Here is a 23,920-nt window from a genome sequence, read left to right as displayed (position 1 = left end):
GGCTGCAGTTACCCTTGACGCTACATCACTGACAGGAGCGCCTGCGATGGTGTACTCAACGACGAACCTGGGTGCACGAATGGCAAAACGTCATTTTTTCGGATGAATCCTGGTTCTGTTTACAGCATCATGATGGTCGCATCCGTGTTTGGCGACATCGCGGTGCACGCACATTAGAAGCGTGTATTTAACATCGCCATACTGGCGTATCACCTGGCGTGATGGTATGGGGTGCCATTGATTACACATCTCGGTCACCTCTTGTTCGCATTGACGGCACTTTGAACAGTGGACGTTACATTTCAGATGTGTCACGACCCGTGGCTCTACCCTTCATTCGATCCCTGCGAAACCCTACATTTCAGGAGGATAATGCACGACCGCATGTTGCAGGTCCTGTATGGGCCTTTCTGGATACAGAAAATGTTCGCTAGCTGCCCTGGCCAGCACATTCTCCAGATCTCTCACCAACTGAGAACGTCTGGTCAATGGTGGCCGAGCAACTGGCTCGTCACAATACGCCAGTCACTACTCTTGATGATCTGTGGTATAGCGTTGAAGCTGCATGGGCAGCCTTACCTGTACAGGCCATACAAGCTCTGTTTGCCTGACTGCCCAGGTGTATCAAGGCCGTTATTACGGCCAGAGGGGGTTGTTCTGGGAACTGATTTCTCAGAATCTACGCACCCAAATTGCGTGAAAATGTAATCACATGTCATTTCTAGTATAATATATTTGTCCAATGAATACCCGATTATTATCTGCATTTCTTCTTGATGCAGCAATTTTAATGGCCAATAGTGTAAATTAAGGACTACGAAACGCGTTGTCTGCCGCAGTTCAGTCATTGGCCATTTAAAATCAGATGTGGACAGAGCACCTTCCGTTTCCTTCATACCTATGGTAGCAGCGTACGACATTGCTCTGCGTTACAGGAACAACATTTCAGCACTTTTCCAGTTGATCTTCTGGTGTATACGTGTCGCCTTTAACCGAACGGCAACCGTGTGGCACCAAGTGACAAACCTCAACTATCAACTACTTTAATCGGACTACAGTAAAAAAATAAAAAATACATCTGTCACAACCGAGGCCAAACAAACACCTAAAAATACCAGTTATTCAGAACTAAAACACCAGTATCAGTTTGAACCGGTCGCTTTTTCCCATACATAGGCCGGACACAAAACCAGTCTCGGAACTTCTTGGATGGACGGTGTATATGGGTTGTGCTGCCTTGACCCGCCTCGATAGACGGGGTGTTCCACTGTTGCCGTGGCCAACACCTCTCCAAATGTCTCACGCACTAGAAACATGTGGTCATGGGTCGCCGGGAGTGCAGCACTTCTCCACTCGCCAGACACCACGACTGACGAACTCTGGCACGCAGCCGCAGCAGCACCGAATGTCGTTCTGGTATATGCCACACGAGCTGAGTTAAGCTGTCCTCTCACGCGACGTGAAAGCGCACGTGGCCGAGGAGCTGTGACGTCACAGCGTGGAATTTCACGTTCCATTACACTGCAGAGCGTGGAATGAAGAACCTGGCGTGCCAGATTTTTTTGTCTCTTGGAAAGGAACGTGGCTAGTGAGATGCTACACGGTTTTACGTCACAAACAGAACATTGGAGCCACGATATTGTGTGGCGTTAAACGTCATATTTGTTTTTTTTTTCTTTTTTCCTTATAGAGTAACTGGTATGAATATAAGCTGTTTTAAAGCATCACCAAACTGAGTTTGCCACGAAAATGTGTCATTTTGGTAGATTTGTTATAATAAAATGATATTAAATTACCTATCGGTAGGTAAAGGCTTCCTGTAGTCAGTGTTTTTAGTGTTATAACTTGTGCGCTACGAATGTATACCGTTTCGATGCTACGGCACAATTACGGTTCAGATGGCTCTGAGCACTGTGGGACTTAACATCTGAGGTCATCAATCCCCTAGAACTTAGAACTACTCAAACCTAACTAACCTAAGGACATCACACACATCCATACCCGAGGTAGGATTCGAACCTGCGACCGTAGCAGCCGCGTGGTTCTAGGCTGAACCGCCTAGAACAGCTCGGCCACACCGCCCCGCGGCATAGTTATGATCAAACAAAAGTGCATCTTTTTGGTACAATTTATATGTTAAACATTAAACTATGAAATTTTTAGTTACAGTCGTTAGACAGTCTTTGCCGTATCTGGAGGGCCGTTTGTTATGTGGAAGTCGTAGCGCAGTTGGTAGTGTCGTATGCTCGTGAGATAGGTAACGTGTTCGCCTTACAAATATTTTTTCCATCTTTTGTTTTCTAAAAGCTTCTGCGTCTTTCTTATTCTTTTTTATAATTATTACCTCAAACGTCGATTTATTGCAAGTAACGTATTTGTTGTAATTCTTGATGCAAAAAGGGGCGATTCTAGGAGTTGGTCAAGGGGGTGGGTAGCTTATGGGGGGAGGGGGTTTGGGGGAATGCAATATAGCTTAACAAAAAGGAGAGTTGGGGTCCTCCACCGATCAACTGGTAAAATTTTGTGTTGCTTAAAATAGATTTTGGTAACTGTTTTCGAGTTCAGGGTAAAAACATGTCTACAGAATGTGTGTGCCCAGGAAAATAATACGATTTGACCCACATTTCGAAGTTTTCCTCTGGGGTCAGCAGTTTAATTGTTGGTAGGCGTACACGGCATATTTAGCTTCCCTGATTATTGTAAGTGGTACTCGTACATTAGTACACATAAAATGTATATAAATAAATAATAAGACGCCCATTTTAAGTTAAATGATATTTATTGGTTTAGATACTAAGCTATTTTCCGCTCTTATTCATTTGTTAAAATGTGTTTGAAATATACTGCAGCCTATATTGCTACATAATTATAAAAAAATGATTGGATCTGTTGTAATATTTTTACTGATTTCGAAAGTCATTCTATCCTGTGTAATATGATACTCGATTTGGGGGGGGGGGGGGGTAGCCCTCATAGACACCGCCCCCCCCCCCCCCCCCCGCCTCCGCCCCCGTTGCAAAGAGCAACGATTGGGATGTTTTGTTAGTGACCAGAAATCTTAATGTGACTGACAGTGTGTCAGAAAGAAAACATAGTCACACGCTGTAAGTTTCTGCAATTGTGACACTTTGTGTGAAATACGCTTTACTATCCCTGGGTTTATGTACTGTCTCCTGTTTGCACCTTGCCGTTAAATATCTTTTCCAATGATAGTGAGCAGCTGCAAAAAATTTCTCCTCTTGCATTCGAATGAAATTACGAAACAAGTCCCGATCATGAAATCTATGTGACGAATAACGGTATTTGAGAGTGTTGGTACTCAATCCAACACCGAGAACATGGATATTATGCATGCGCAAACGCATACTACTACATTTCGACTACAATCGTAAAACTGAAAATGAGACGAACATTCAAGTGAGTTAATAAGTAGCTTTCACTGGTCTCTCTCTCCAAATATTTATACAGCCTAGGCGGCCCTTACCCAGAAGCAAGGGCGGTCGGCGGTTACCCCCCCCCCCCCCCTCACCCAACTCTAAAAACGGTTCAAATGGCTCTGAGCACTATGCGACTTAACTTATGAGGTCATCAGTCGGCTAGAACTTAGAAATAATTAAACCTAACTAACCTAAGGAGATCACACACATCCATGCCCGAGGCAGGATTCGAACCTGCGAACCGGCTCCAGACTGTAGTGCCTAGAACCGCACGGCCACTCATCCCGGCCTCAACTCTCAGTTAAGGGAAAAAATATAATGTAGTCAACTGTCTTCTTTGAAGAAAATGAATTAAAGGTCTGTATTACGCATGTTTTTAACTGGATCGGAACTGGAACTTTTTATGGCTTTTTACAAGTAGCCATTTGAGTTCCAAAATTTTGAAAAGTCTCGATATCGCAGTTCTTACTCCTCCCCCTAAAAACTGTAGCATGGGGGCCTGTGTGTACAGCAATTCGCCGTTCAAGCCGCCAACGAGTCCAGAATCTTCTTCGCGGCCTTCTCCGCTGTTCTTCGACAGTCGCAGCTACTTTGCACCCGTCGATTTCCACATAAAAATCTGTGTGGTTTGCGAACCAAATAGAGCTGACAACGGCCGCTGGGGAGCGCTGACACTGAGAGCGCAAACCGCGTTAGCCAACTCGTCCCGTGTGCCGACGGCGGTGTATCTCGTTAGCTCGGACGTCCCCACCAGACGTGGTCCCGTGTGAGGGACTCGATGACCAGCGGACTAACAGCCATTATTGCTGCCATAGCTGTATGCTGAGAGTAAAAATTTCCGCACCCAGTACGCCCCCTACTTCGTTACTTGCTATCGTTGCTATTTTATTGGCCAGCAGTGCTCCTGTTCATGCGACGGGGAGATCGAGCTTAAGCCCTGCCACCCTTATACGGTACCTGGCAGCTCGTTAGACACGGCAGATGTACGCAAAGTAACAGGCCGCAGCTGCAACAAGCCTTAGCGCAGACGGAGCTCGTGCCGGAAGGCGGTTGGTGGAACTAAGTGGGTCGCGGAACTGTGCCGTGGGGGCTTTTCCTCTGCACTCCCACTCACCGCGACCTCAACCTTCCACGTAGCGTTCAAGAACACGCTTGTTAGTACCCATCACGATGTCGGGCGCAAGTCCTACTACAAACTGCAGCAAATCGTCCCTTTCACTTAGAGTAGAGCTGCACTGGTGGGCTGCTAGCATATCAGTGGTTCGTTACATTGATCCTAATGTAGTAGCGCGTTAGAATCGCATTTCAGCTACTGAGAAGTACGAGGGACACTCCAAAAGAAATGCACACTATTTTTGTAAAAATACAGTTTTCATTCTGCATGTGTGAAAGTTTTACAGTGTGTAGACACAACCTTCTCGTTTGTTTTCAAACTTAGTTCAACCTGCCCCCGTGAGTGGCGCCGTCACAGCATGTCTTCAAGATGGCTGCTACACTTGACGTTCGCCAGAAGCAACGTGCTGTCATAGAATTCCTGTGCTGTGAAAACGAGACAGAGGGAAACATCCACAGAGGTTGAAAAAGGTGTATGGAGATGCTGTTGTCGATCGCAGTACAGTTAGTCGGTGGGCAAGTAGGTTACGTGATGAAACCGGGCACGGCAATATTGAGGATTGTCCTCGCAGCAGCAGGCCTCGTACTGCACACACTCCAGACAGTGTGCATAGTGTTAACGAATTGGTGACTGCTGACAGACGCATCACAGTGAACGAATTGTCACGCTACTTTGGGATAGGGGAAGTAAGTGTTTGTAGAATACTGGAAGTGTTGGCGTTAAAAAAGCTTTGTGCCAGGTGGGTTCTCAGTATGTTGACAGTTGCCCACAAAGAAACAAGAAAAACGGTATGCAGCAAACTTTTGGAACAGTACGAGAAACGTGAAGATGAATTTCTTGGAAGGATTGTGACAGATGATGAAACATGGCTCCATCATTTTTCACCAGAGACGAAGAGGCAATCAATGGAGTGGTACCATGCAAATTCACCCAAGATAAAAAAAAAAATAGTCGAAACCACACCTTCTGCTGGAAAAGTTATGGCTATGGTGTTTATCGATCCTGAAGGACTCTTGCTTGTGGACATCATACCACATGGAATCACCATAAATTCTGATGCATATGTGACGACACTGAAGAAACTTCAAGCTCGACTGAGTCGTGTTCGACCACATCGGCCAAAGTAGGGTGTTTTGCTGTTGCACGACGATGCACGGCCACATGTCGGTCAAAAAGCCATGGAAGCGATCACAAAACTCGGATAGACAACACTGAAACACCCGCCTTACAGTCCTGACCTGGCTCCATGTGACTCTCTCTATGTGGAACAAGGTTTGAAGATGACGACTCCCTTGTTCACGGTGCCAAACAGTGGCTTCAAACAGGTTGGTCCAGAATTTTACCGTGCGGGTATACAGGCGCTGGTTCCAACATTGCGTAAGGCAGTTGAGAGGGATGGGAATTATGTGGAGAAATGAAAATATTGTTCCTAAAGGATGTATCTATAAAACTTTCAAACATATAGAATAAAATATGGATATTACAAAAATAGTGTGCATTTCTTTTGGAGTGACCCTCGTATGGTCAATCATTTCGTACATGCGTTCTCAGGTATGCCCATTGACACCAAGCAGTTCGAATTTCAGCTGTTCGGCAGGAAATGTGTTTTAGTACAATTTGTCTTTTCGAATATCTCAGGTGCGTAAATCACTGTTATATCTTTATTACGATACGAAAATTGAAATATTAGACAAGCTAGGCTGTGATTTTCTACACTTACTCGCGATGGGGTTGAGAGCTGAATGGTCCCCTTAAATGGGTCAAGTGTGCACTATACATCAGTTATCCACATAGCTGACTGTGTGTAGGGTTCACACAAGGGTTATTTCGTTTAGGTGACTCTCCACCCAGTCCAGATAACGACAGCTGTAGGAGACCAGAAGTATTACAGTAAGATCCAAAGGAGGGCCCCACAGGTAAGAGTATTGAAATCCTAATAGTTAACAGCAGAAGCATTCGCAACAAAATGGCCAGAATCTGAAGCGCTACTAAAAGGCAGTGAAGCTCACGTAATACGGAAGGCTTTTTAAAACCCAAAGTTGACAGTGGTCAGTTGTCGGCTAAAGTTAAATGTATACCGAAAGGGTAGGCTAACGAGAAATGGAGGTGTACAAAAGAAGCAAAAATTCACCAATGTTTATGCTGTAACTGCATGCGAGATTGATTGTTTGGGCAAGACTCGGTATCAAGAGTGGTCATAAAATTATAACTGGATCCTTTTATCGATCACCAGACTCACCTCCTGGTGTAAACGAAAACTTTAGAGAAAACCTCAGTACGCTTCTACGAAAGTTCTCTAATCATATTATAATCATTGGACGAGACGTTAGTCAACAGACAATCATCTGGGATAATTACAGTTCTGTTGGCGGTAGGCGTGGCAAGACATCGTGTGAAACATTACTAAACGCTTTATCTGGAAACTACCTATAACAGATGGTTTACGAACCCACTCGTGGTGGGTATACATCAGACCTAATGTTAAGTAGACCTGACTTCTTTGAGGACGGATATATCGAAACTGGTATCACTAACCATAAATCACTTTTGGCAACAATATATATCAAGGTACAAAGGGCAACTAAAATAGCCAGAAGAATTTGTAGGTTCAACAAACTGGACAAAGAAGCAGTACTGTCGTATTACAATGAGAAACTTGAAACGTTTAGTGTAGGACACGATAATATAGAAGAGCTGTGACTCAAGTTTAAAGGAATAGGTGACTACGCGTTGGATGGATTTGTGCCCCGTAGAACAGTTTATGATGGCAGGGACCTTCCATGTATCTAAGGAAACGGAGATGACTGCACAGTAGACGTAAAACAAAGCGTAGGGCTGTAGATAGAGAGATGATCAATGAAACACGTTTGGCTGTCAACAGAGCAATGCATGAAGCTTCCAATGACTACTGTATTAGAATACTGTCGAAAGATCTTTCACAAAACCCAAAGGAATTCTGGTCGAATTAAAAGGTTGTTATTGGCCAAAAGTTAGTATCCAGTCACTCAAGAGCAAGACGGGGATTGAAATTGATAGCAGCGGAGAAAACGCAGAAATGCTGCTCTGTTTTCAAATATATCTTTACAAAGGAAAACCAAGGGGCATTGCCCCAATTAATGCTCGTAACGCTGAATAAATGAATGAGATAGATATAAGTGTCAGTGGCGTTGAGAAAGAGCGGGAATCGTTAAAATTAAACAAAACCACATAGCCCAGTGGAATGCCTGTCAGATTCATTGCCCTATTTGCGGCTGAGTTAGTCTCTTTCTAATTATAATCTAGCGTAGATCTCTCGAACAAAAAACTACGCCTAGTTAGTGGAAAAAGGCAGAGGTCACACCCATCTACACACAGGTTAGCAGAAGTGACCCGCGAAGCTGCTGCCCAATGTCTCTGACATGCATTTGTTGTAGAATCTATGAACATCTTCTGAGCTCAAACATAATGAAGTATCTGAAAGAGAGCAACCTCTTCCATGCCACCCAGCACGGATTTCTAAAATATCGAACGTGTGAACCCCAAATTGCACATTTTTTCCACGGCGTAGTGAAAGCTTTTGGCCGAGGCAGTCAAGTAGATGCAGTATTCCTCGATTTCCGGAAACCATTCGACTCAGTACCACACCCAGGCTTATTACCGAAAGTACGATATGTGGGGTATCAAGCGATATTTCTCACCGAATTCAGGATTTCTTGGTAGGAAGGATGCACCAAATTATCTTGGAAGGAGAGTCACCGACAGAGTTAGAAGTAACTTCGGAAGTACCCAGGGAAGTATAGTGGACGTCTTCCTTTTCATGTTGTATATTAATGACGTCGCGGACAATATTAGTAGTAAACGCAGACTTTTTGTAGGTGATACAGTTATCTATAATGAAGTACAGTCTGAGAAGAAACTTCACAGACATTCAGTGAGGTCTTGATAACATTCCAAAGTGGTGCAAAAATTGTCAGTTTCGTTTAAATATTCATTAATGTAATATTGCGCACTTCACAAAACGAAAAGAGGCAATATCCTATGACTGTAGTATCAGTGAGTCAGAGGTGGAATCGGACAACTCATACTAATAACTGGATGCAACACTTCGTAGGGACATGAAATAAACGATCTCATGAGTAATGTAGGTAGCAGACTTCCGTTTATTGGTTAATACTAGGGAAATACAATCTAGGGAAATGCAATCAGTCTACAAAGGAGATTGCTTACGAGTCACTCGTGCATATCATCCTAGAATACTGCTCAAGTGTGTGGACCTCTACCTAACAGAACTATAACAAGGGATATCTAACGTATGCAGAGAAGGGCAGCAAGAATGATTTGATGTTTGTTTGACCCGTGGGATAGTGTCACAGAGATATGAACTAGCAGAATCTTGAAGATGTAAACCATGCCGAGAAAATCTGCAAAGTTTTAAGGACCGTCTATAAATGATGACTCTAAGAATGTACTAAAAGTCCCTACATTTCGCTCCCATGGGGATCGGATGGATAAGTTTAGACGGAGTATAGCACTCACACAGGTATTCAAGCAGTCAATCTTCCCGAGCTCCGTCTGTGAACGGAAGGGGAAGAAGCCCCAATAACTGGTACAGTAGGATTTACCCTCTGCCCATCAGTGTGAGAGTAGAGCATAAGTCTGAAACTTAATCCATTTAAAACGCTAGCAATCTTTGTCGCTCACCAAACAATTACCACCACTCATTTCAGAGAATGTCTTCCACCGTTAATCCTAAACGGCACGGAATCAACCTTTCTTCGTCTGCAAAGAATTTGGTGATAATTCTGGACCATCAGTTAGACCGGACTGTACAGCGCCTGTAATCAGATGTCAGCATCACTTTTCTCACATTCCAAAATATAAGAAAGCATTCCCTTCAGAGCTTCAAACGAAGCTCATAGAGACTAATACTCCCCACACTTAACCATGGTGTTGCCATGCTCCAAGGACTTTCGTACGAAAACTCATACAGGCCGAAACTGTCCGATGAATGCTTGTGCACCATAAATTAATGATGTACAGTTCTTCGACCGTATCACACGAACAATTGTCATGGCTATGTGCCAATAAGCGTAGAGGCTATCATACTCTATGTTTCCTCCATCGTCTTCCAATTCACTGCTCTCCCTCTTATTTGTCTTTAACTCTTACTCTACTATCTGAACACTACAGCAGAAATACTCGTTTTCAAAGTAAAATTGTCTCTGTTCCATCACATAGCACTGCCATGTTTTCTAAATCATGGGTTCCCAACAAAATTTTCTCGATGACCCCCTCATCGAGCATGATTGGTACCTTGTCGTATCACATTATCAAGTACCTAAAACAGCCAAATTAAGAGTCTTTTTATACGTTTTCTACTTTTGGTACTTAGAAAAAACATTGACATATTCATTATTGAAAAAAAAATGTTGAGCTTAAAACTTTTTCAATTTAGCCATCATTGTCATTGTTAAATTTTTGATTATTGCTCAAAATATTACAAACACTACTGTTTTAATACAGGATATTGAATATGTGAACAACACGGTCTGTGAAAGCACTGGCAGTAAATTAACAACGACGGTTTGTCGTCTGAAATGAGAGTTTCTGTGCAAAGTGACTGTCAGTTGTCAGCTGCAAAGAGGCAGAGAGCGCAGTCTAACGGTATACAGCAGAACTATTTGCTTCTATCTAATTCTAATTTCGCGCTAGAGTGAGCTACAGTCAGTTGGCTCCAGGAAGACGCTAGACGCAGAAGTTAGCGTTCGTTAAAGCTCTGCTCATGCAAGAAGCGGGCAAAACAAAAGATCTGTTATCCTACGAAATATATTTAATATATTTTTTATTCTAATAGCATCTTGCGGACACCTTTGTCATGGCTCGCGGACCCCTGGGGGTCCGCGGACCACCTGTTGGGAACCACTTTCTTAATCATTCTCTGTGTCAGGAATTCGACTTTGGAACACTCTTCCTCAAAAATCAGATAAATTCAATTCCTTCCAAATTTCAAAAGACAGCTGACAGCCGACCTATCACAATGGCCATCTCTCCTACGCGCTGCGCAGCTCCTAAGGGAAACTCGCCATCGCACCTCACTCAGATTTAACTACAATAAAATCAATACCATTAGCTGCTGACGAGCTGATATACATCAACGGGGACAGTTGAAAATGTGTGTCCCGGCCGGGACTTGAACCCGGGATCTCCTGCTCTGTTCCCTCGGTGTCTCAAATGGATAGAGCGTCTACCATGTAAGCAGGAGGTCCCGGGTTCGAGTCCCGGTCGGGGCACACATTTTCAACTGTCCCCGTTGATGTATATCAGCCCGTCAGCAGCTAATGGTATTGATTTTATTGTAATTTCATTGTAGAGAGCTGCACGGTCACCAATCGCATCTGTTCTTTCGGCCATGCCATCTTCTTATCACTCAGGTTTAGTGGTAAAATTTCCCAGTGGATAGCCCGTCAAAAGCTGGGCACAGATCAAGCATGAAAACAGGGAGAAAATACACTGAAGTAAGAAGAAAAAAGTCAAATAGAAACAATGAACGCTCCAAGCTTAACAAGTGCAATCTCGAGGGAACTTGTAGAGTCGTGTCTTGGTGGTTGAGTGGTCACGGTGTTGGAAGCTGAGGCCGACGAGCTGTGTTCAAAGTTCCTTCGTGCCCTTTTTTTCGGTATCATGAACTGTCTGTCCGGTCACTGAAATGTTTGTTCTCTTTTTGTAGTCTTAGCAGTTGTTATAATGTACATTCGTTGTAGAATATGAGTCATGTGGTAAGAATAAGCTTCCGTCGCGAGTAAATGTGATGGACAGTAAAAGCAGGCGAGATAGAACATAGACGTCTCTGAGAAATGAAAACAACGGTTGAACGAAAAATGGTTCAAATGGCTCTGAGCACTATGGGACTTAACTTATGAGGTCATCAGTCCTCTAGAACTTAGAACTACTTAAACCTAACTAACCTAAGGACATCACACACATCCATGCCCGAGGCAGTATTCGAACCTGCGGTGCGCGGTTCCAGACTGTAGCGCCTAAAACCGCTCGGCCACCCCGGCCGGCAAGGTTGAACGGGTGTGAACTATTTTACTGCAAAGAAATTCAAGAGTCAGTACTTCCAAAACGGAATGCAACTCCAAAACTGTTAAAACATATTTTTGACACAGCACAGAGAAACTGTGTGGTTGTGAAACTGTTTCGATCATTTGTTGCAGCTTATTTGACAAACTATAATGTTTTCGTAATTGTCTTCGGAGTGATCACATCGGGCAAGGGGGCATACCTCACTCACTTACCAAGCATACAAGTGAGGTGCGTCGATAAGAGATTCCTATCACATGACACACGTACTGTCACTAATACCGTGTGTGACACACCCGACATGGTTTCCGGTTGGGGATTCGGTTGATTTGTCGCCTTGTCATCGAACGTCACAATGCGCCAGTCACTACTCTTGATGTGGTATCGTGTTGTCTGGTCAATGGTGGCTGTACATGCCATACCAGCTCTGTTTGACTCAATGCCGGCCGCGGTGGTCTAGCGGTTCCAGGCGCTCAGTCCGGAACTGCGCGACTGCTACGGTCGCAGGTTCGAATCCTGCCTCGGGCATGGATGTGTGTGATGTCCTTAGGTTAGTTAGGTTTAAGTAGTTCTAAGTTCTAGGGGACTTATGACCACAGATGCTGAGTCCCATAGTGCTCAGAGCCATTTGAACCATTTTGACTCAATGCCCAGGCGTATCAAGGTCGTTGTTACGGCCCTAGGTGGTTGTTCTGGGTACTGATTTCTCAGGATCTATGCAACCAAATTGCGTGAAAATGTATTCACATGTCAGTTCTAGTATAATATATTTGTCTAATTAATACCCATTTATCATCTGCATGTCTTCTTGGTGTAGCAATTTTAATGGCCAGTAGTGTAGCTTTTGCTTAAAACGGAGCGCTAATTATCCAAAGCACAGTCGACTAGTGTTTTATAGTGAGACCACTGATCAATTTCCCACAAACATTAAAAATAAATTCTAACATTTTGTTAACACTTTCTCTGTTACATGTTTAACGTCAAGTATTTAACACATTGACGCTTCTTGGTTCTCCTTAAGGTGGTTCACCGAGCTGTTGCGCAATCCCTGCGGGTGAGTGTAGTTGTGCCAGAGACGACCTACACAATACTGCTGTAGGCGGGACGTATTGTCTGCGTTCGGCGGACTCGCGTCGCTCCTGTGTGAGTCTCGGTCAGTCCGTGAGTCCCGTTAGGAGACGTCGGGTATTCCGGACGCGGGTGAAGGGCAGACGACTGCGGCACACGCAGACCCGGGCGCCAGGGCAGAGAAAGCTGCCCGACACACGTCTGATGACGCATTCGGCACAACCCGCTGCAGTGCCCGCACTTTGGTTTCCCGGAGGAAGCGACGGCCCGGACCCCGTCTGGCACGAAGCTCTCTGGAACTTGACGCCTATGACGTGCCCGAGCATATGACACAGATCTTGTACTCGTTCCTCGGGGGAATGACTTTCTACGCTCACACGAGCAGAGCCGGCAGTAGTGGAAAATCCGTAGACGCCGGATATCCCAGGATTCTGTGCTTGGGCCGGTTCAGTAACTACAGTACACAAGTGACATTCCTAAGGATGATATTACACATCAAATATTCTTCAAATTTCTTTCACAAAGATCCTAGACGTGGCGCTAAAAAGGGGTATTACACTGTCATCATATTTTCATCAGATTTCAAGATGGCTGACAACTTGATATTATCCGCTGTAGTTGCTAGTACCACAATTGCACTGTGTCTATATTTGGAAGAAAAGCGGTGGAAAAAAGGAAACATACTTGGATGAAGCCATATGTATTACGTTGAGACAGTAAAAACATTCAGCAACATTTGTTTCGTGAGCTGCTAGTGGAGGACGTCAAGTCTTATATATAAATTACTTACGAATGGATGAGAACTATTTTTATTTTTGAACAATTTAATTAATGCAATTAGTGTTCCAACAACTACAAAAGTAATAAAAAGTACGAAACAGATGAAGAGGTTTTTAAGTTGTTGGCATTCAGAGTTCAAATATAAACAAAGTAGAAGCGAAAGCTAAGAAAGAATTTTTCGGTTTAGAATGTGACCACATCCTATATTCCGGCTATCTGAATAGCTGCCTGGATGTTTCCAGATGTAGAGGTGGATGGCTGTAGTTGTGATTGTGGACGTGAAGTCGCCTGCAGCATATTCCACCTGCCCATCAACACACAATTAATAGCATGCACTGTGCCCCTTGCTCACCTCCTACACCCCGCCCCCCCCCCCCCCCCCCCAGTCGAAGCAAGTTTATTAAAAAAAAAAGGTCGAAGGAACACACCTTTGAAGCCATATTTACAGACACACTACAGAGACGTCATGTAGCTGTAGCGACGCCAGCGCTCCAAGCGGTTATATTTCACATTGCAGTGAACAGAAGACGAACGAATTTTATGATAAAATCTACGGCGAAGCCCTAGATTTGCTCCTATTTATTTGACGACAGGTGATATTTGACAAAGTTCCCTATTACAACATTAAATTTCTTTCGTATATCGACTTTGACAAAGAAATATGATAGTGCAATACCGGCCTAAATACCAAGGAGATGAAATTGCGCTGCACGGTAATTATTCAGCAATATATAGATCCGACACAAACTTTAATTATATCACGATGACACTTCAATGATAGCTTTGAGCAAATTACTCAGTGGTGCATGCTTTGGAAAATCAAAATTAATCCCACCAAATGCCAAGTAATAATGTTCGCTTCCAAGAGACGTCCTCCACACTGCTGTTTAACCTGAATGGCACAGACGTCCCTTGGAAGAATTCGGTAAAATATTTAGGCCTTGTAATTGACAGTAGATTAAGCACAAAAGCCCACTATATTTTTTTTTAATCATCAGTCTTCTGACTGCGTTGATGCGACCCACCACGAATTTCTCTGGTGTGCCAACCTCTTCATCTCAGAGAAGCATTTGCAACCTATGTCCTCAATTATCTGCTTGATGTATTCAAATCTCTTTATTCCCCTACAGTATTTGCCTCTGCAGCTCCCTATAGTACCATGGAAGTCAGTCCCTGATGTTTCAAGATGTCCTATCATCCTGTACCTTCTCCTTGTCAGTGTTTTCCACATAGTCCTTTCCTCTCGGAGTCTCCACAATACATCCTCATTCCTTACGTTATCAGTCCACCTAATTTTCAACATTCGTCTGTAGCACCACATCTCAAATTCTTAATTCTCTTCCGTTCCAGTTTTCCCGCAGTCAGTGTTTCACTACCATACAATGCTGTGCTCCAAGCATATATTCTCAGAAATTCCTTCCTCAAATTAAGGCCTATGTTTGATACTAGTAGACTTCTCTTGGCCAGAAATGCCCTTTTTGCCATAGCGAGTCTGCTTTTGATGTCCTCCTTGCTCCACCCGTAATTGGTTATTTTTCTGCCAAAGTAGCAGAATTCCTTAACTTCATCTACTTTTTGACCATCAATCCTGATGTTAAGTTTCTCGCTGTTCTCATTTCTACTACTTCTCATTTCTTTCGTCTTTCTTGGATTTCCTCTCAATCCACATTCTGTACTTGTTAGACTGTTCATTCCATTCAGCAGATCATGTAATTCTTCTTCACTGTCACTCGGGACAGCAATGTCATCAACGAATCCTATCATTGATATCCTTCTACCTTGAATTTTGATTCCACTCGATGAATCTTCCTTTTATTTCTATCATTGCTTCTTAGATGTACAGATTGAACAATAGGGGCGAAAGACTAAATCCCTGCCTTGCACCCTTTTTAATCCGAGCACTTCGTTCTTGGTCATCCATTCTCATTATTCCCTGTTGGCTCTTGTACACATTGTATATTACTCGTCTCTCCCTACAGCTTACCCCTATTTTTCTCAGATTTTCGAAGATCTTGCACCATTTTACACTGTCGAACGCTTTTTTAAGGTCTATGAACGTGTCTTGATTTTTCTTTAGTCTTTCTTCCATTATCAACCGTGACGTCAGAATTGCTCCTCTGGTACCTTTACCTTTCCTGAAACCAAGCTGCTCGTCATTTAACACATCCTCAATCTTCTTCTCCATTCTTCTGTATATTATTCTTGTCAGCAATTTGGATGCATGAGCTGTTAAGCTGATTGTGCGATAATCCTCGTACTTGTCAGCTCTCGCAGTCTTCGGTGGATAATATTTTTCCGAAAGTCAGACGGTGTATAACCAGACTCACGCATTCTACAGACCAGCATGAATAGTCGATTTGTTAACACTTCCCACAACGATTTTAGAAACTGATGGAATGTTATCGATCCCTTCTGCCTTATTTGATCTTAAGTCCTCCAAAGCTCTCTTAATTTCTGATTCTAATACTGAATCCCCGGTCACTTCTAAACCGAGCCCTGTTTCTTCTTTATCACCTCAGACAATTCTCCCCCCTCATTGAGGCCTTCAGTGTACTGCTCCACCACATTACTAACGCATGTAATAAAGGTAAAGCCAGAATCCTACAACGCCGGGTCTCACGATCAGCGTTAAGCTCCTCTACAAGACATGTCTGCGTCGGAAGTTTGGAGGATGACTTCTAATATACACCTCAAAAAGATCTAGAGTTTGCTAACCCGATTCCCAAGATCATAACGGACGCGCCAAGTTACGAGCTGAGCACACTGCGACCTTATCATGCAGAAAAGATCACTAGTCATCCAAAATAGAGCCACTACTTTCTATGAAAAATTCCAACTATCCCATTTCGCACTCACTCACTGATACGACACATGGACTTTCGACAAACATAATATCGAACACAAAATTCAGCAACACAAACGACACCTATATCCGACGCACAGACTTTAGTCATTCGTCACACACAAAGCCATCTCATCACAAATCCCTACGGCAGACAGGAGGCGGGGGTTGAATTTCCTGATCCTTCAGATACAGTAGGGTGAAATACCCAATCCGATTAGCGACAGTATGTTCTCAGCAGACAAGCAGTAACAACAGAATGTGTAGATCAATGGAAATGCCGTGTGGCGAGGGCTTCCCGTCGGGTAGAACTGTCACCTGGTGCAAGTCTGTCGAGTTGACGCCATTTCGGCGACTTGCGAGTCGATGGGGATTAAATGATGATGATAAGGACAACACAACACCCAGTCCCTGAGCGGAGAAATCTCCGACCCAGGCGGAAATCGAGCCCGGGACATTAAATATGACATCCGTCGCGCTGACCACTCAGCTATCAGGGACGGATAGAATGTGTAGGTCAGGAGAGGTCAATAGCTTCGAACGTGGACTAGTCATTGTACCTCACCTGAATAACAAATTCATCAGAGACACTTTCAACAGTTCTACAACAGCCCGAGTCGACTGCTGACAATGAGATCGTTCAGCGGAAACGCGAAAGAATAACCACAAGTGAACCGAGACCAGGCAGACCTCATGTATTGACCGACAGGGTCCGTCGACCATTACGAAGGGTGACTGTTAAATTTTTTTGATGTCAGTGGAAGAATCATTCGTGGGTTCCAAACTCCTCCCAGTAGTCCAGGTATCACAATGACTGTGTGTAGGGAGTTACAATGTTGAGCAGCACCTTACAAGCTACACATTTCTGTTTGTTGTGGTATTCAGTCCAGAGACTGGTTTGCTGCAGCTCTCCACGCTACTCCACCCTGTTCACTTTTGTTCATCGCCCAGTACCTATTGCAACCTGAATCTGTTTAGTGTATTCATCTCTTGGCCTTTCTCTACTATCTTTACCCTCTGCGCTGTTCTCCAAGACTAAATTGGTGATCCCTTGAAGCCTCCGAATATGTCCTACCAACCGATCCCTTCTTCTAGCCAAGTTGTGTCACAAATTTCTCATTCCCCAATTCTATTCAATACCTCCTCATTAGTTATGTGATGTACCCATCTCATCTTCAACATTCTTCTGTAGCACCACATTTCGAAATCTTCTATTCTCTTCTTGTCCAAACTATTTATCGTCCATGTTTCACTTCCATACATGGCGACACTCCATACAAATACTTTCAGAAAAGACTTCCTGACACTTAAATCTATACTCGATGTTAACAAATTTCCCTTCTTCAGAAACGCTTTCCTTGCCATTGCCAGCCTACATCTTATATCCTCTACTTCGACCATCATCAGTTATTTTGCTCCCCAAATAGCAAAACTCATTTCTTACTTTAAGCGCCTCATTCCCTAATCTAATACCCAGGTCCTTTTCTGTCTCTGATAGATTTACAAAGTCATCGACGAACCTCAAAGTTTTAATTTCTTCTCCATGGATTTTAATTCCTACTCCGAATTTTCCTTTTGTTTCCTTTACTGCTTGCTCAATATACAGATTGGATAAAATCGGAGATAGGCTACAATCCTGTCTCACTTCCTTCCCAACCACTGCTTCCCTTTCATGTCCCTCGACTCTTATAACTGCCATCTGGTTTCTGTACAAATTGTAAATAGCCTTTCACTCCCTGTATTTTACCCCTGCCACATTCAGAATTTGATAGAGAGTATTCCAGTCAACATTGTCAAAAGCATTCTCTAACTCTACAAATGCTAGAAACGTAGATTTGCCTTTTCTTAATCTATTTACTAAGATAAATCGTAGGGTCAGTATTGCATCACGTGTTCCAACATTTCTACGGAATCCAAACTGATCTTCCCCGAGGTCGGCTTCTACCAGTTTTTCCATTCGTCTGTAAAGAAGTCGTGTTAGTATTTTGACACATTTCTGTAGTCAATGGTAAATAACGCTTGAGGTGGTGTGACTAGGGCCTCCCATCGGGTAGACTGTTCGCCGGGCGCAAGTCTTGAGATTTGACGCCACTTCGGCGACTTGCGCTTCGATGAGAATAAAATTGTAATGATTAGGACAACATAACACCCAGTCCCTGAGCGGAGAAAATCTCCGACCCGGCTGGGAATCGAACCTGGGCCCTTAGGATTGACTTATATTGTACTGGCCATTCAGCCACCGCGGGCGGACTTGGAGGAGGTGTAAACAGGGATGCCACTGGTAACGACTGATTTGGAGAGATGAATCCTGCTATACCCTGTAGTAATACGATGGAAGCCTTTCGGTATGAAAAAAAAGTCAACTCTCATCGTGTGTATTGCCAACGTAAGGAAGTGTATGAACACTTTTTGCAGCATTGTGTACTCCGTACAGTAGAAGAACGGTTCGGAGATTATGATTGTTTTTATCACCATAGCAGCAGCTGTGAGCTAACGTTTGTGGACTCGCCTACCTAGATTCACTACCTAAAAGCAATGGAACACATTTGGGATGAATTGGAATATCGCACCAGATCCCAAGCTTCTTTGCATTAGGTTCTTGACGAAGAATAGGCTATAATTCCTCCACAGACACCTGATTGAAAGTGTCGCTAGCAGAGTTCAAACCGTCATAGGCGAAGGGTGGAGTCACATTATATTAGCGTCCACTGATAGGTGCCCAGATACTTATGATCAAATAGTGTATCAATTTAAAGGCGAGTATTTTGAGAAACATAAAACGCTGTGCACCAAAACAGTGTTTTCTTTGATTTGTTTTGAACCAGCCCTCGCAAATAGTTGCTGGCCGGTGCTAAGAACTCGTTCGCATGGCATTGTTGGCGGCAGCTCAACAATGCTCCATTAATGAAGACGCGTATACAGTGTTGAAGCTGCTAGCAAATTAGATGTGCTGATGCTTAAGGCTACTATTCTAAATGTTTAGGAGGACATCACTATCCTTCCAGTGCGACGATCGAAGCTGTGAATATGATGAACTATTTCTCAGCGAACGAATGTTGTAAGGTACAGTTTAGTGTATAAGCCTTCATTTCATCAGTTTCCGTTTCTATGACTTGTTTTCGCAGTTCGTCATGTAAGATCTTACATTTGAATTAATAGAACTGAACCAAACTGCTTACATTTGTTATGATTCAGAAGTTCGTTTAGCTTTTGTTTATTGGCAAGGATTCTGTTTAAATTTACCAAGCAGCCTACACTGCTCTCGTAGCGATTTTTTAAATGCATTGTTAAGCTAATAATTTGTAGCAATCCCGCGGGGGTGGGGGGGGGGAGGGGGGGGAGGATGCAAGATGGTTTACTAAACGCTCCACCCTGAAATCTGGAGTTAAGATATGCCTACATCATAGAACTCTCACACACCTCTAATGGTTAACCATTAGTTCTTTGGGATATGATACGTTTGTTGTGTCACCTGTAAAATATACTTAATGTGGCATGTCACGTCTCGAAAATGACAGGCTGATTTATAACAAAAATGGCAATTTTAGTTTTTGGCCACCCTCCCTCTCGTCGCCAATAAATTTGTGCCCTATCAAGTAACCATAATATAGATAGAAATAAGAAAATAAAATCAGGGTAGTGATTCTTCTGGAAAACCAGTAATTCTCAAGGTATTACATTTTACCTGGAAAAATCAAGGAATTTCTTGCGTTTCATAAAATCTCAGGTAACTGCCTTTTTAACTTAAATAATTGAAATGGAATTTTATTGAGTTTTATAATTCACATTTCTTTTTATTTATGAATTTGACCAGCTATGGACCGCATACAACTTAAGACTTACGGTGTTTCTTTTTCTTCCGTTCTTCCCAGTACTTCTTCATTTTCTAGCCAACTGCTCGTCTCTGCTCATCTATCCACACTCTCCTAGGTCGAGGTTTTAGCTCATCTTCTTCGTAGTTCGCGTTTTCTATCAGTAGCCTGAAGTGATTCCTGTCACGTATTATTTCTTATGTAACACCTATTTTGTTGGCGTCTTTCTTTACTGCTCCTATCCATCCTACAGTTTTTTTCAGCTTACTAACGTAATTAAAAATTTTCTTTGTAATCCATGTTTCTTCCATTCTTTTTAAATATCCATAGAATTTTAGCCATCTCTTCCTCATCGTATCTGTGATCTTTTCTGTATTTTTATATAAGTCCTCATTTCGCCTTTTCATCCACCTATTTTCCTTATTTTTCTCAGGAGCTTGAATTTTTCTTAGTATTTTTCACCCTCTTTTTTCTAGTTCTCTTAATTCGCCTTTCTTATTCAATGTTAGGTACTCTGATACATACTTGGCTTATGCCTGAATGACTGAATTATAATGTCTTGTATGGATAATGATTTTGTATTGTAGTAGTTTTATGTTGATTTATATGTAAATTCTAACTTCTTTTCTTTCTTTATTTGTTGTGTTATCCAGTCCATTGGCTTGGATCCACTCTCCCAGGTATTTGAATTTATCAACCCTTAATTTTTCCATACTTTGTTTTCATAAACTTTCCTGTATTTTTTTGTTTTTTTTTTGTTTTTTGTGTTCTATATACTCGGTTTTTTCATAGGATATTTTTAGCCCAGTCTTTTCAGCAATCTTGTGTAACAGATCAAGCATAACAGTTGTGTCACAAATTTCATAATACTTAATATTTCAAAGTACGTTAATTATGTGAGTAATAACTCCATGTAAATTATCAGTGTTTAAAAAACTGCAGTTAAACTCCTACGTATGGTTAAAATACAGCCCAACTGAGAAAAGAGAAGTTATTATTGTGGTATGCTGCCTTCTCACCTCCTCTCACCATTAATTTCTATTAATTTAACAGGAGCTTCTTGACACCACCTTCCTTCTCAAACTTGGAATTCTCAGGGAATTTTTTCCAATTTTGAGTAGCCACACTGAAAATAAATCTGAAATTTCCTAGAAATGTGTCTAAATATGATAGTTGCTACTAACCATATAAATGGACGTGCTGAGATGCAGATTGAGTGTGGCTGCAATTGCCTGAGGCTCCAGTCGTGTGTGTGTGTGTGTGTGTGTGTGTGTGTGTTTGTCTTTGGCAAAGGCCTTTCTGGCTGAAAGCTTTGTTGTGCCCATCTGCGGCTCAGCATCTCCGTATCTCCGTTATATGGTGAGTAGCAACTTTCCTTTTCATAATATTGTTACATTCCATCCTGGATTTTCCATAAGCTAAATATGATTAATTTCATACATTTTGACAAAATCACCACAGTCACTTTTAATATTGCTAAAGTTGTGGGACCCATACCAAGTAGGAATAAAAGGGTATGCTAAACATATATAAAGAAGATTTCTGTGGTTGATCAGTGGTTTGTTCACTAGCAGGAGAGCATCTACATCTATACTCTGCAAACCACAATGAGGTGCATGACACAGGGTATGTCCCACTGTACCAGTTGTTAGGAATTCTTCCTGTTCCTTTCATAATGGAGGGCAGAAAGATTGATTGTTTGAATGCCTCTGTGTGTGCAGTAATTATTCTAATCTTATCCTGACAATCCCTATGTGAGTGATATGTTGGGGACTATAATGTAAAGCTGATTTTTGAAACTCTGTTAACGGAGTTTCTCAGGCTAGTTTACATCTATCATCAAGAGCCTTTCAGTTCAGTTCCTCCAGTATCTCTGTCCCACTCCCCCATAGATTAAACAAATCTTTGACAATTCGTGCTCCCCTCCCATGTATACATTCAGTATCTCCTGTCAGTCCTATCTGGTATGGGGTCCACACATTCGAGCAATATTCTAGAACTGGTCACACAAGTGATTTCTAAGTCGTCTCCTTTGTAGACCAATAAACCACCGTCTACCACCTGCTTTCCTCATTACTAAACCTATGTGATCATTCCATTTCATATCTCCACAAAGTGTTACACTCAGGTGTTGTACGAGTTGGCTGATTCCAATACTGACTCATTGATATTATAGTCATGTTTTTACATTTTGTGAAGTGTAAAAGTTTACATAGGTAATTGCATCATTTGTAAAAAGTGTATTGTTAATATTGTCTGCAAATTCATTAATATACAATATGAACAGTAAGGATCCCAACATACTTTTCTGGGGCACACCCAAAGTTAATTCTGCATCTGACAATGACCCTCCATCAAGATAACATGCTCCATCCTCCCTAACAATAACTTCTCAGGCCAGTCACAAATTTCATTTGATACATATATGATTGTATTTTTGACAATAAGTGTAGGTGTGGTACTGAGTCAAATACTTTTCAGAAATCAGAAAATACTGCATATACCTGATAGCCTTGATCCATAGCTTTCAGTATGTCATGTGAGTAAAGTGGAAGTTTGGTTTCAAATGATCGATGTTTTCGAAATCCATGCTTATGGCATTGTGAAGGTAGTTCAGCTGAAGATGCCTCATTATGTTTGAGCTCAGAATATGTTCTAAGATTCTAAGACAAATCAGTGTCAAGGATATTGGATGGTAGTTTTGTGGATCACTTCTGCTACCCTTCTTGTAGATAGGTGTGACCTGTGCCTTCTTCCAAGAAATGGGCTCTGTTTTTTGTTTGTGGGATCTACAATAAATTATAGTTAGAAGAGGGGCTAACTCAGCTGCAAATTCAGTATAGAATCTGACAGTGGTTCCATCAGATCCTGGAGCTTTGTTCAAGTATAACAATTTCAGCTGTTTCTCAACACCACAGGAACTAATACTTGTTTCATTCATCTTGTCAGTGGTATGAGGATTAAACTGGTTTTTTCCTTTGTAAAGGAACATTTTAAAATTGAGTTCAATATTTCAGCATTTGCTTTGCTACCCTCAATTTCAGTTCCTGTCTCATTCGCTAGAGTCTGGACACTAACTTTGGTGCCACTAATAGCCTTTACATGTGACCAGAATTTCTTTGGGTTCTGTGAAAGATCACTTGACAGTATTCTGCTATGGTTGTCATAGAAGGCATAATACATTGCTCTCTTGACCACCAAATGGATTTCATTGAGCATCTGTCTACCTATAGCCCTATGCTTTGTTTTCACCTCTTATGCCATAATCTCACAATTTTGATGGTTCTTCTCAAAACGGTCTTCTTTGGATGTCATGCACTTGTTCCAGCTTCTCTCTTAATCTGAAGAGGCAAACTGGAAATCATCTTTTGATAGGATAGGTCCTTTAGAATCACCTCCACAGCCTTCATTACTGCTTCTGATGCTGGAAAATGTCTGCTACGAATGTGTGTTTCTTCAGGTTAGGGAATAGGAAAAAGTCACATGGGGTTAAATTCAGGCTACAGGGATTGTGAGGGATGCACTTCACATTGATTTTTGCAAGATATTCGAGTAACAACATTTTCAAGATGCAGCTGTGCATTATCTTAGTGTAGCATACAGCCTGTTTCACAGATATGTGGTCTTTTGCACCTGATATGGATTTACAAAGTTTTCAGAACATCCCTGTAGCGTTGTTGTTCTGTCAATAATGTGTGTGCAGATAGAACAAGCTGATAAACCAGCCCATGAATATAAAAAAGAGATGACTGTATAGATTTTCCAGGAGAAGCAACCACTTTCGCTATTTGTGGCTTGATTCTGA

At 42.4% G+C, this 23,920-nt stretch overlaps 1 protein-coding gene across 1 annotated transcript in view; it reads left to right on the top strand.

The window, feature by feature from the left end:
- LOC126292019 (delta-like protein 1) overlaps positions 1-23,920 on the top strand; it is a 101,404-nt gene that overhangs the window by 34,837 nt on the left and 42,647 nt on the right. The gene's annotated exons all lie outside the window — the stretch shown is intronic.

Source organism: Schistocerca gregaria, chromosome 9 (assembly GCF_023897955.1).
Source record: "Schistocerca gregaria isolate iqSchGreg1 chromosome 9, iqSchGreg1.2, whole genome shotgun sequence".
NCBI lineage: Eukaryota > Metazoa > Arthropoda > Insecta > Orthoptera > Acrididae > Schistocerca > Schistocerca gregaria.
The sequence above is the reverse complement of the archived record's forward strand: the minus strand, read 5'-3'. Positions and strand labels throughout refer to the sequence as shown.